Below are 14,253 nucleotides of genomic sequence, written 5' to 3'. Positions count from 1 at the left end.
CAGCGGAATAAGAACCATGAAGAAAATGAAAGAGGATACAGAATGATGGGTAAGAGTGAGATGATGATGATGAATTTTTTTTTTTTTTTTTTTTTTTTTTTTGAGACCGAGTTTCACTCTTATTGCCCAGGCTGGAGTGCAGTGGCATGATCTCGGCTCACCGCAACCTCCACCTCCTGGGTTCAAGCGATTATCCTGCCTCAGCCCTCCTGAGTAGCTGGGATTACAGGCATGCACCACCATGCCTTGCTAATTTTGTATTTTTAATAGAGGTGGTATTTCTCCATGTTGGTCAGGCTGGTCTCAAACTCCCAACCTCAGCTGATCCGCCTGTCTCAGCCTCCCAAAGTGCTGGGATTACAGGCATGAGCCACCGGGCCTGGCCAGAGTGAGATTATCTTTGAAAGAAGTCACCAGGCAAGGCCTTTCTAAGAAAATAAATTTTGAGTAAAGACCTGTATGCGGCCAACTAATAAGCTATCTGAGGGAGGAAGACTCTAAGCACAGGGAACACTCTTGGTATACAATCAATGAAAAGAGGCCAGTGTGACTAAAAGAGAGTGAATGCAGGGGAGAATAATTGTGGATGAGGTCAAGAGAGGTAATGAGAATCCAGAGTTTATACCAAAGTCTTATATGATGTACTATGATATATTTCCTGTTATTGATTGAAGAAAAGGCCAGGTTCTCAAGAAGATAGGTATTACCTTCTTCTTGGGAATGCCAATACACAATAATAATTCTCCTATTCCTTCTTCCAAAAGAAGCTACAACCATTTACTTTAGTACGCTAAGGAAAGAAAAATATGCAAATATTTTGAAGTCTGTTGGACATAGGGTCCTAGTTGGCACTGGCACTTGGCTGGCCCAAGGCATCATGGACCGTGTCAGAGTGAGAACCTATGGGGGCCAGGTAATAGATTCCTGGCCAAGATCTGGCAGAGTCAAACCAGTATGTCCATGAGCATACCTAGTGGTGATTTCTGCAGTCTACAAATGTTTAACAGGTATAGACACACTTAAGTGGCTGATATGACTCCAACACTGGGTCCTTGGTCTATAAAATAAGAACTATTACAATGAGGAAGCCCAAGTAAAAATCCCTAAAATTGCCCCTGTCCAGTCAAGGTAGTTAATCATGTAGGATGGCAAAAAGCAATGCCACTCTTAAGAATATAAAGTAGAGATCGACAATTTTTTCTTAGAAGACCAGATAGCTAGTATTTTAGGCTTGCAGACCACACAGTCTCTGTTAAAACCATTCAACTCTGCCACTGTGGTGCAGATGCAAACATACACAACACATGAATGAGCATGGTTGTGTATCAATAAAACAGACAGGATTCTGGGAAGATGGTGGAGTAAATCTGTCTCCCCATCTAGGTAACAACTGCACTGGCAGAATCTAACTATTTTGGAACTCTGTAGGCTAGTGAAGGCTTATATCTTCCCAGGTGAAGACTTAGACAAGAAAATGTGGTAATTTTGGTCAATTTCAGCTCTTAGCACAATAGCAGCTACCCAGGTCCCACCCTAGCCCTGTGGGAGAGTGCTGTACACAAATTTCTGGAACAACATGCACACAGGTTGTAGAGGCCAGCATGACCAAAAAGGACCCTGTCCTCTAAATATCTGGGATCCCTGCGCTGAGGGCTAATTGCTGCTTCAGACCACAGAGGCATAAAAAGGCCTTTGTTGTTGCACCTTCCCCATTTTTGCAAGCCCCTCTCCCTCTGGATAAAGTGACTGTCAGAGGATTTAAGTAAATGGATCAAAGAAGAAATTACAAGGGAAATTGTAAAATACTTAAGAAATGAATGAAAATAAAAACACAATATACAAAAACATAGGGCACAGTGAAGGCAGTGCTAAGGAGTAAATGTGCAACTAGAAATATTTATATTAAAAAATAAAAAAGATCTCAAATCAACATAACTTTAAAACTTAAGTTACTAGAAAAAGAAGTATAAACTTAAGTAACCAAGAAAAAAAAGAAAAACTAAAGCCAAAGCTAGCAGAAGGAAGAAAATAATTAAAACTGGAGCAGAAATTAACAAACTAGAGAACAGAGAAACAATAGAAAAAAAATAATGAAACCAGAAGTTGGCTTTTTGAAAAGATCAACAAAATTGAAAAGCCTTTAGCTAAACAGACTAAGAAAAAAAGGGAGAAGGCTCAAAATACTAAAATCACACATGAAAATGAAGACGTTACTACCAATTTTATAGAAACAAAAAAGATTATAAGACAGCATTACAAACAATTGTATACCAAAAAATTTGATAACCTAGATGAAATAGAAAAACTCCTAGAAACATAAAATCTACTAAGGCTAAATCCTGAAAATATAGAAAATATGAATAGACCTATAGCCAGTAAGGGGGATGAATTAGTAATCAAAAATCTCCCGACAGAGAAAAGCCCTGGAACTCATGCCCTCACTGTTGACTTTTGCTAAACATTTTACAAAACTAACACCAAGCCTTCTCAAACTTTTCCAAAAAATTGAGGAAGAGGAAACACTTCCTAATTCACTGTATGAGGTCAGCATTACCCTGATACACCAAAGCCATGCAAAGACTGTGCAAGAAAACTATAGACTAATATCCCTTTATAAACATTCATGCAGAAATCCTCAATGAAGTATCAGCAAACCAAATTCCATAGCATTATTAACATGATTATATACAACCTACAGGAGAAAATATCTGCAAACTATACATCTGATAAGGGGTTTATCTAAAATATATAAGGAACTCAAACAACTCAATAAGAAGAAAATAAACGACCTGAATTTTAAAAATATGTGAAGGGCAGAAACAGACATTTCTCAAAAGAAGACACATAAATGGCCAACGAGTATACGAAAAAATGCTCAACACCATTAATCATCAGGGAAATGCAAAATAAAACCTCAGTAATGTATCACCTCACACCTATTAGAATGGCTATTATCAAAAAGACAAAAGATAAGTGTTGGTAAAAACGTGGAGAAAAAGGGAACCCTTGCACACTGTCGGTGGGAATATAAATTACCATAGCCATTACGAAAAACGTTATGGAGGTTCCTGAAAAAACTAAGAACAGAAATACCATAATGATCCAGCAATCATACTACTAAATATATATCTAAAGGAAATGAAATCAGTATGTCAGAGATATCTGTACCACCATGTTTACTGCAGCATTATTCACAATAGCTGAGATACAGAATCAATCTAAGTGTCCATCAATGGATGAATGGATAAGGAAAATATGGCATATATTCACAATGGACTACTACTCAGCCATTAAAAAGAAGGAAATCCTGTCATTTGAAAAAATATGGATGAACCAGGAGAACATTATATTAAGGAAAATAAGCCAGGAATAGAAAGACAAATACCACATGACCTCACTCATATGTGGAATTTTAAAAATGTGATCTCATAGAAGTAAGAGTGGATTGGTGGTTACCAAAGAAAGGCTGGGAAGGGTAAAGGGGAGGGGAGGAGGAAGAAGACAGCCTGATTAACAGATACAAATACATAGTTAGATAAAAGAAAAACTGAAAAATTAGTTGCCATTTCTATATACTAACAAGGAACAATCTAAAAAGGAAATTATGAAAACAATTCCATTCACAATAGCATCAAAAAGAACAAAGTACTTAGGAATAAACTAAGAATTAGCCAAGGAGGCTAAAGACTTGTACAATGCAAACTATAATACTTCGAAAGAAATCAAAGAAGGCACAAATAAACGGAAAGACATCCTATGTTTACAGACTGGAAGACTTAATATTGTTACAATGTCAATACTACCCAAAGTGATCTACAGATTCAACTCAATCCTTGTGAATATCCCAATGACTTTGCTCTATTCAAAAACAGACAAGAAACCCCAAAGAGCCCAAAACAATTCTGCAAAAGAACAGAGCAGCAGGACTCACACTTCCTGATTTCAAAACTTACTACACAGCTACACTGATCAAAACAGTATATGATACTGGCATAAAGACAGGGATACAGAACAACTGAACAGAATAGAAAGCTTAGAAAAAAACCCTCACATATTTGGTCAAACAATTTTTGACAAGGGTGCCAAGACCATTCGAAAGACAAAGGACAGTCTTTTCACACTTTGGGAGGCTGAGGCAGGCAGATCTCTTGAGGTCAGGAGTTCGAGACCAGGTTGGCAAACATAGCAAAACCCTGTCTCTACTAAACACACAAAAATTAGCTGGGTGTGGTGGCGAGTGCCTGTAGTCCCAGCTATTTGGGAGGCTGAGGCAGGAGAATCACTTGAACCAGCGAGGCAGAGGTTGCAGTAAGCTCAGATCACTCTACTGCACTCCAGCCTGGATAACAGAGTGAGTGAATCTGTCCAAAAAAAAAATGCCCAACATTACTAATATTTAGGGAAATGCAAATCAAAACTACCATGAGATGCCACCTTACACAGGAAATGGCAAAAGGCCTAGCTATCAGAGAAGTAAGATTGGAAGACCAAGGACAAGGAAGTCTAGAGTAGAGGCATATGGACGATACAATGAAAGAACTGTCCTGCCAAAATTCATAGGTTGAAGACCTAACTCCCAATGTGATGGTATTTGGAGATGGGACCTTTGGGGAGGTAATCAGTGTTAGATGAGGTCACAAGGTACAGACCCTCATTATGTGATTAATGTTCCTACAGGAAAAAGAAATCTCTCTCTGCACACATAAAGAAGAGATTACACAAGCACAAAGTGAGACGGTGGTGCCTACAAGCTAAGAGAAGAGGCCTCAGCATGACAACTACCTTGCTGGCACTTTGATCATGGACTTCTCAGCCCACAGAACACTGAGAAATAAACTTCTGTTGTTGAAGCCATCCAGTCTATGGAACTTTGTTATGGAAGTCTGAGTTGACTAAGACAGACAGATATATGAGACTGGATGAAAAGTATGAAGTTCTTTGTATAACACGTTAGCACCAGAAAACATATACCATGAAAGAGGAACTAAACAACCAAGCAGAAAAAATGACTCTGCTTGGCATTAGCACTCTGAGCACATGAACAAAGCAGACACAGTACAGAGACAACATGACCCCAACTGCAAGGGGTCCTACTTACCAAGGCTGATTCAGCTACTGTGAAACCAAAAATCTAGCCTAACAGTGACAAAGACCAACTCTAAGCCCCTTAAATAGCCCCATTCAAGACTAATCACATGGTTGGCAAGTTGACTACACTGGGCCCTTCCCACTCTAGAAGAAAGAATATTTTACTTTGATAGAGAAATATTTGAGTTGGATTTGCCTTTCCTCCGAGGGAGTGTTTGTTCCTCTGGCACAGGACTTCACATACCACATCACACCAAAGGACCCAGGCACCCAGTTTACAGCAAAGGAGGTAACCATGGGATTCACTGGTCATATCATAAACCACACCAAACAGAGGTAGGCAGACTAAGAGAGCACTGGAACAGCCTGATGAAGGCACAGCTGAAGCACCAGTTCAGAGGGTGTACTCTATCAAGATAATGCACTGGTCGGGCGTGGTGGCTCATACCCAAGCTCAGGAGTTTGAGACCAGCCTTGGCAACACAGTGAAACCCTGTCTCTACTAAAATACAAAAAATTAGCTGGATGTGGTGGCGGATGCCTGTAGTCCCATCTACTTGGGAGGCTGAGGTAGGAGAGTTGCTTCAGCCCGGGAGGTGGAAGTTGCAGTGAGCCAAGATCACACCACTGTACTCCAGCCTGGGCAACTGAGCAAGACTCCGTCTCCAAAGGCAAAAAAGAAAAAAAAAAAGAAGCACTATCCTCCAAGATGCAGTATATATTCTGAATTAAAAGGCTTTATATGATGCTTTGACTCCAATACGAAAAACACATGAGTCTGGCAACAAGGGGTAAAAGCAGAAAGTAGGTTCACTTATCATGATTCCCAATTTGTGCTTGGGATCCCTGTGACTCTAAGTTCTTCGGGAATAGTCTTGGTCCCCAAAGAATGAATACTTTTGCCTACGAACATAGTATAAGAGTATCATTAAACTATAACTACCAGTACCGCCTGGTCATATTGTCTCCTTATACCTAGGGAATAAGAAGAGGAGTGATCATCTTTGGCTGGGGCAATCAACCATAATGATCAGGATGAGGCAGGGCTGCCCACACACAATGGGGGCCGAGAGCAGTATGTTTGGCACACAGATGATCCTCTTGGGGATCTCTTGACACTCCCTCAACCAATTCTGAAAATGTATGGACAAGTGTTACAACCCTGGCCTAAAAAGGGTATTGTAACCAGTTAAAATACCAAGAACATCAGAGGTACTAGCTGAAGGTAAGGCAGAGTTACAATCGACAGTAGAGGTGAGAGATAGTGAATATCAGTTGCAACTCTGAGACCAGCTATAGTAGTGGGGGCCACAGTTCATCTCACTAGCCTTCTTCTTCGAATTTTCCTCCAGGATAAGACTCAACCAGAATGTCAGAAGAGCTACTCCTCAAATGTATATGAAGAAGTGAAGTCTAGTAGTGGAACAAGGGTGGTCTGTGGTGAACACAACTATGTGCCATCCAGCTCGCCCTTCAAGAAGGGACTTGCCCTAACTGCTAACAGTGCTGCCAACAAAAAGGCTTCATGGGCAGTATTTTCAGGGACTTCATCAGATGCAAAGAGCCACTTCACCCAATGTCATGCCTTTCCCAATGTGATCCATAGCCAATGACTGATTAAGATGGGAGTATAAGGGCCAGACCACTTTGGTCCAAAGCAGGACAACTCTGACAGGTCATTTTAGTTTCAGACCTCCCCACAGGAGCCATCAACACTGCCACTGGACCAAAACTGTAACTCTGTTTTTCCACATGCCCAATCTTGTATCCTTGCTCTGCCCCCTCATAAATGTTTATCCAAGGTTACTTCCTAATAAATATTCTGCATGCTAAACTGTCTCAAAGTCGGCCTCCCAAAAGACCCAACCTGCAATACCTTAGTAGTCCAGTCAAGAGACGGCAGTGACTCAGATGAAAGTGGCAGTGGATGAGGTGGTGAGAAATAGGTTCATGACATTTTAAGGCATGCATTCATATAAGTTGCTGATAGATTGAATATGTGGAAAAAGAAAAAAAAGGAATAAAAGATTACTCATAGAGGTAGAGGTTTGCAGCCAGGACGACTCTGTGAATGGTGGTGCTAATTACTGAGATGGGAAGATCAGGGAAAGAGATGGATGAGGGAGCAGTGAAACAAGAGTTTTGTTCCGCATATGTTATATTGTAGACGCCTATTAGATAAATAAGACAAATATAGAGCACATAGATGGAAAAACAAGTTAGTAATACACGGAAGAAGCTGGAGCTTCACAAAATTTGAATCATCAACACATAGATGGTTACCGAAGGACTGGGTGAGATCATCTAGGAGGAAGAAAGGCATGCCAACATTTGGAGATAAGAGGAAGAAAACAATCCAACAAAAGAAAACAGGAGGCACCAGTGCAGGCAGAAGAAAATTAGAGGTCAGTGTCCTGGAAGCAAAGTACACGTTTTATCCTCAGAGACAAATTATCACTAGGGTTTAAGAGAAGTCAGCGATTGATCCCCAAGGGATGGAAGTTCCAAAAAAGCAAAAAATAAAAATAAATAAATAAATAAAAATAAAGAATTCTGCTTATATAAGCAAATAAATCCTAATGCCTTGCTTTCTAATACTTTACCTTGCTGCAAAGGCACTTACAGTGAGAAAAAGATAGCCAAATTAACAAATCCTAAGACCTCCAAATGACCAAGTCCTCCCAAGAGACTTCTCAAACAATTCCCTATAATACAAATACCTGTAAAAAATTTTTTAAATCCTTTAGAATTTTATAAGCCTGACAAAGGTTTAGCTTCACTTTCTGTTTGCTACAGTAATCAAAAGCAAAAATCACCAAGCCAAAACAAAAATCTAGAACTATGCACTAAGATACTATCATATGAAACTTAGCTTTACATAATTGGTTGTTATATTGCTCCGTTAAACTGATTTTAAATGCTTTACAAATGTTACCAATTGTAATATTAAAATATGGTGTTTGTCATTGTGGAAGACAGTGTGGCGATTCCTAAAGGATTAGAACCAGAATTACCATTTGACCCAGCAATCCCATTACTGGGTATATACCCAAAGTATAACAAATCATTCTACTATAAAGACACATGCACATGTATGTTTACTGCAACACTATTCACAATAGCAAAGATTTGGAACCAACCCAAATGGCCATCAATGATAGACTGGATAAAGAAAATGTGGCATATATACATCATACTATGCAGCCATGAAAAAGGATGAGTTCATGTCCTCTGCAGGGACATGGATGAAACTGGAAACCATCATTCTCAGCAAACTCACACAGAACAGAAAACCAAAGATTGCATGTTCTCACTCATAAGTGGAAGCTGAAAAATGAGAATACATGGACACAGGGAGGGGAACATCACACACCAGAGCCTGTCAGAGGGTGGGGGACCAGGGGAGTGATAGTATTAGAAGAAATACCTAATGTAGATGAGGGGTTGATGGGTGCAGCAAATCACCATGGCACATATATACCTATGTAACAAATCTGTAAGTTCTGCACATGTATCCCAGAACTTAATGGTGTTTGTGGTCATTTCTACTGAAAACTCCCTTGGATGTCAATCCCTTGGACAGGAACATAAATCCCTAATTTAAATAATGTTGCTTCCTTGACAAAAATTCAAATGTTTGTATTTTCTTATATCTCCATTCCCAAAAGTAGATCCAATACAATGTGTTGGAACCACCCACAGACTCAAAGAAACTAGGATATTTACCCCAGCCTAGGTAAAAAAAAAAAAAAAAAAAAAAAGTAAGTCTCAGATCATTTCAGAGAGATATTTCTGTATCTTGTTAAACCAACTAACCCATCGGTTCAAAAGTACTGCCTATCATGTATTTTCCTTAAATTTATTATGGATACCACTATCTAACAGATCATTAAAACACTACCTCCTTTTAGTGAGAAACTTCCCTATATAATTCCTATTACACTATCGAATTCACACACTTTTTTTTTTTTTTTTTTTTTTTTTTTAAAGATATAGTCTCACTCTGTCTCCCAGTCTGCAATGCAGTGGTATAATCTCGGCTCACTACAAACTCTGCCTCCTGGGTTCAAGCAAGTCTCATATCTCAGCCTCCTGAGTAGCTGGTATTACAAATGTGCGCCATCACGCCCGGGTAATTTTTGTATTTTTAGTAGAGATTGGGTTTTGCCATGTTGGCCAGGCTGGTCTCTAACTGCTGGCCTCAAGTGATCTGCCCGACTCAGTGCTTGGATTACAGATGTGAGCCACCACACGCAGCCAAGTTCACACTCTTATATCTACCCTTTAGGGTTCTTATCTTGTACCACCTACCCAAATTTCTCTGTACCTCAAAACAAATAGCCACACTTCCATCAGACTATGCCAGTCTTCTTTTTAAGCCCATGTTACTCCTGTTTCCTAATCTGTGGCCAGGTAACTCACCCTACTAAGTATGCCCTTTCTCCTCCAAAACTTCAAAGACTGCTACACCATTACTTAAAGCCTGGCTCCATTCCCTTTTCTTCTTTGAAGGGTTCCTTCCCTACATGGTCTCCATTAATTTCTCCACTCTTAAACCCCTATGAAGCTTAAAAATTCAAATCCCAACACAGAATATTACTAACTGTCATTTTATCATTTATTGATTTAGAATCATTTTCGTAAGTTTCACTCTTTTCTCCATACTTAAATTGAAAGCAAGGGGAGGCTGTGTCATACATTTCTCTTGCTTTCCAGTTGTAGTCAACAGAACAATGCTGAGCATACCAAAACACTAGCTAGTTGGGGCCATGGCTGAAATCCCTGCAGAGGGTCTTGAAAGTCATGCTCTTGATCCATATATCCAAAACCAAAAGGGCAGGACCACTACCCCACAACCCAGAAATAAAGAACAGGCATTACATGGTACTATCAATCCAAGATTCTAACAGAAACCAAATATGAGCCTAATACAATTCTGGCACTACAAAGAACTAAAGAATTTTACAATATTTGGCCTCTACTTTCTAACCCCATTTTCTTTGATTTTTCAGTGAGATTCTTTACGTGTTTTCTGTATATTAATAACTTATATTTATTGACTACTGATTTTTTTTAAAAACCACAAAATATTTTGTCTCCAGCTAACAAAATGGATTTCAAAAGTAGTATGAAAAGGTAGAAAAATAAAGCATTTTAAGACACAAATATAACTAAGGCAAACTTTGAAAAAGTATTTTGAAAACTACTTGCACAAACACTACAAAATAAATAATTTTACTTTTTAAAATTAGTCAATTTTAACATTCAATCTTGAAGCCCTTTAAACTATGAAATTGGTCAATTAATCATGTCATCAAAATTGTTTTGAAGACTACCTGAATGATGGTAATTTAGAATCTTACAAAATATTTTAGATTCTCTTAAGAAAATATTTTTCCAGGATAGAATATTTCTCATTTCTAACCGTAAAGTAATATATATCATGTGTATGTCCAAAAGGGAGAGGTAACAAAATGTTACAATTCCTGTTATACTAGGCTCAGCAGAATCATATAATCAGATTTAAAATTTGTAATGCAAGAATGTTCTTTAAATATCATCACAGCCCAGCTCTTTCATCTCATTTTTACATATGAGGAAACTGAGGAAATGAAATTTAAGTCTTATCAAGGTACTAAACCAGTATTCTAACCCAGATATTTTTCCCACTCTATTACAGAGACTTTAATATAGACTGTGAAATTACTTTAAGTATTTAATAAAATCTGCCATTAGCATTTCAAATCAAATTAAGTGTATTTACAAATATACACATTAAATATTCTTACAGGCATTTAATAAACACCTTGGAAATAAAATTAAACAAGTAAGGAATCATTGCTTCTTTCATTTATTATACCCTGAATAAGCAAAGATATATAAATAACTATATTTTCTTATTTTCATATTTCAGCTTCAAGGAAATAGCATCAGAAAAGTTTGCTAAGTTTTAAAAATACATATATACATAAAATATTAACCACCAAACTTTTAAATTATTTATCACTCAACTAGAACTTTCATTTAATTTGTAGGTTATATGTTTATTTGCCGGGTGTTATGTGCAGTTGCAATCCACTTTTAAGAGAACAAGGCAATCACTCTTTCAAATCTCTCTCACACATGTTGGGCACACACACACCTCAACGATTTAATTTCCTGGGAACACCAGGGATTCAGTATTTTAAATTAATTATACACATGTGCAGTCTATAATACTGTCCTCAATTTAATGACTTGCTTATTCCAGAAGTTCACTTTCAAGTTGGTTTGACTGGAGAACTCCAAAGCATAAAACACTTAAATGGAACTCTATTACTCTTAAGCATCAACCTCTACCTCTATCACTCTCTCCACTAACACCAATAGAAGGTAAGAAATTGATCAGCCTCTGTTTCAGTTATCTATTGCTGCCTAACAACCACTCAAATAGTTAGTGGCCTAAAATAACAATAATCATACTGTTCACAAATCTGATTTGAGGAGGGCTCAACAGGGAAATCTGGTCTCTGCTCCACATGAAATAAGCTAGGGCTGCTCAACTTGGCTAGAAGATACTCTTTCAAGATGGCAAGCTGGTGTTTACCGTTAGCTGGGAGTTCAGCGAGAGCCAAGGGTGAAGGGCCTTGGTTCTTTAAAAGGGCTGCATGGGCTTTCTCTTGGTATGGTTGCTAGAGTCCAAGAGGTTAGGTCATCAAAGGTAATACATCTGGCCCTCTATGGGGCCTAACCTTGCAAATCACTACGTAGCAACACTTCTATAGTCATAGGCCTGTACAGATTCAAGAAGTGAGCAGAGACCCTACTTCCCTATGGGAGGGGCATAAACATCACAATGTGGGATGGCAGATCTTGTGACCATCCTGAAAAATATAACCTTCCATAGCCCCTTTTTGTAATCCTCTCCTACTATAATCTCCTACTTCTTGGATCATTTACTCTAAGTCTGCTGAGACCGACAAGGCTGAAGGCTTTCTCTCCCTGATAGATCTTTAATCTAGTTTTCATCTCAATCCACTTAAATTGAAAGTGGCCGACACCTAATTTTTAAAAATGGATACTACTGTTTTGATAGTATGCTAAGCAATTTAAATTTCTCAATTCAATTTAGTCATCAAAAAAACCTTCTGAAGTAGATACTACTATTTCCCCCATTATACAGATGAGAAAATTGAGGTACAAAGAGGTTGGGTAACTTGCCAAGATCACACAACTAGTAAGGGGCAGAGCTGAGAGATGTCATCCACCTCCTGACTAAATTACCACCCATATAAAGTGATACTTCCTAAACTGCTATCTCTAACTGTGATCTCTTTCTGAGTTACTAATTCATATTTCCATTTGCCTAGTGGACTTCTTTACCACGATGTCTTGCTAAAAACTCAAAGTATAAAACAAAATATATATATACATATATAAAATAATATATATATATTTAATGAATATATTATTTCTTTCCCCTGCAAAGGTCCTTCTAATTTTCTCTGTCACAGTTAATGAATCACCAACCACCTACTTTTCAAAGTTACAAATTTGGAATTTTAACTCCTCAGTAATTGAATTATTTTAATTCTTCCTCCAAAATGTCTTTTCAAATTTCTTCTCTGTTGCCATTGAATTAGGTTAGAATTTCATCTGGCAAGATTAATCAGTCAACAGATAATTCTGGAACACTTACCAAATGACAACAATTATGTTAGGCTGCCCATGATCCCAATTTTCCCAGCTAACAATTTCTTCCCCCATCGAAGGCCATTCTTCACACTAACATTAAAATTGTCTGTCGAACGAGAGCCTGTTCGGCGATATGAAACTGCTCACCCACAATCTGCTGAGCTCGCATGTGCAGGGGGTGGGGTCCCGTGGCTTCCCCCTGAGCCTCCAAGCCACTGAGGTCCGTATCTGCCCTGTGAAGTTCAACCCCAACTTCGTGGCGCCTATGATACCTAAGGTGGAGTGGGCGGCGTTCCTGGAAGCGGCCGATAATTTGCGCCTGATCCAGGTGCCTAAAGGCCCGGTTGAGGGATATGAGGAGAATAAAGTTTCTGAGGACCATGCACCATCTGCTGCTGGAGGTGGAAGTGATAGAGGGCACCCTGCAGTGCCCGAAGTCTGGACGTATGTTCCCCATCAGCCGCGGGATCCCCAACATGCTGCTGAGTGAAGAGGAAACTGAGAGTTGATTGTGCCAGGCGCCAGTTTTTCTTGTTATGACTGATGTTTTTGTTGATGTATACCCTGTTTCCAAATTCTGCCGTGTGTATCCCCAACCCTTGACCCAATGACACCAAACACACAGTGTTCTTGAGCTCGACATTATAAATTTTTTCTCATTAAAGGTTCAAAACCAAAAAAATAATAAAAATAAAAAAAATAAAATTGTCTGTCTTCCTGACCCTTACCCAAAAAAAGTAAGATCAGCCCTCTTGCATGATCTATAAAAAGCCTTCTTAAAAATTCCCCCGGGCTGGGCCCAGTGGCTCATGCCTGTAATCCCAGCACCTTGGGAGGCCTGAGGTGGGAGGATCACTTGTGTCCTGGAGTTCGAGACTAGCCTGGGCAATATAGTGAGACCCCATCCCTACAAAAAATAAAAAATTAGCCAAGCATGGTGGCACATGCCTGTAGTCCCAGCTACTTGGGAGGCTGAGGTGGGAGGATTGCCTGATCCTAGGAGGTAGACATTGCAGTGAGCTGTGATTACACTACTGCACTCCAGCCTGGGTGACAGAGCAAAACTCTGTCTCAAGAAACAAAATAACTGGCCAGGCACGGTGGCTCATGCTTGTAATCCCCCAGCACTTTGGGAGGCCAAGGCGGGTCGATCATGAGGTCAGGAGTTCGAGACCAGCCTGGCCAACACAGTGAGAGCCCATCTCTACTAAAAATAAAAAAATTAGCCGGGCATGGTGGCAGGCACCTATAATCCCAGCTACCCAGGAGGCTGAGGCAGGAGAATCGCTTGAAACCAGAGGCAGAGGTTACAGTCAGCCGAGATCATGTGACTACACTCCAGCCTGGGCAACAGAGCTAGACTCCCTCTCAAAAAAAAACAAAAAACAAAAAAATGAAAAACTGCCCTCGAACTCCCATGGTCTCAATGCCTTGCCACCACTCCCTGTTCTTAAAATATGCACATACACATCCTAACTCTTCTCAGTTGCC

At 39.3% G+C, this 14,253-nt stretch overlaps 1 protein-coding gene and 1 pseudogene across 1 annotated transcript in view; one reads left to right on the top strand and one right to left on the bottom strand.

Moving 5' to 3' along the window:
• Positions 1-14,253, bottom strand: part of LOC105473607 (exocyst complex component 5) — a 69,319-nt gene that overhangs the window by 50,157 nt on the left and 4,909 nt on the right. The window lies entirely within an intron of this gene.
• On the top strand, positions 12,881-13,422 carry LOC105473606 (multifunctional methyltransferase subunit TRM112-like protein pseudogene; annotated as a pseudogene).

This window comes from Macaca nemestrina, chromosome 7, assembly GCF_043159975.1.
Source record: "Macaca nemestrina isolate mMacNem1 chromosome 7, mMacNem.hap1, whole genome shotgun sequence".
Taxonomy (NCBI): Eukaryota; Metazoa; Chordata; class Mammalia; order Primates; family Cercopithecidae; genus Macaca; species Macaca nemestrina.
Note: the sequence above shows the minus strand (reverse complement) of the source record. Positions and strands in the feature narration are given on the sequence as shown.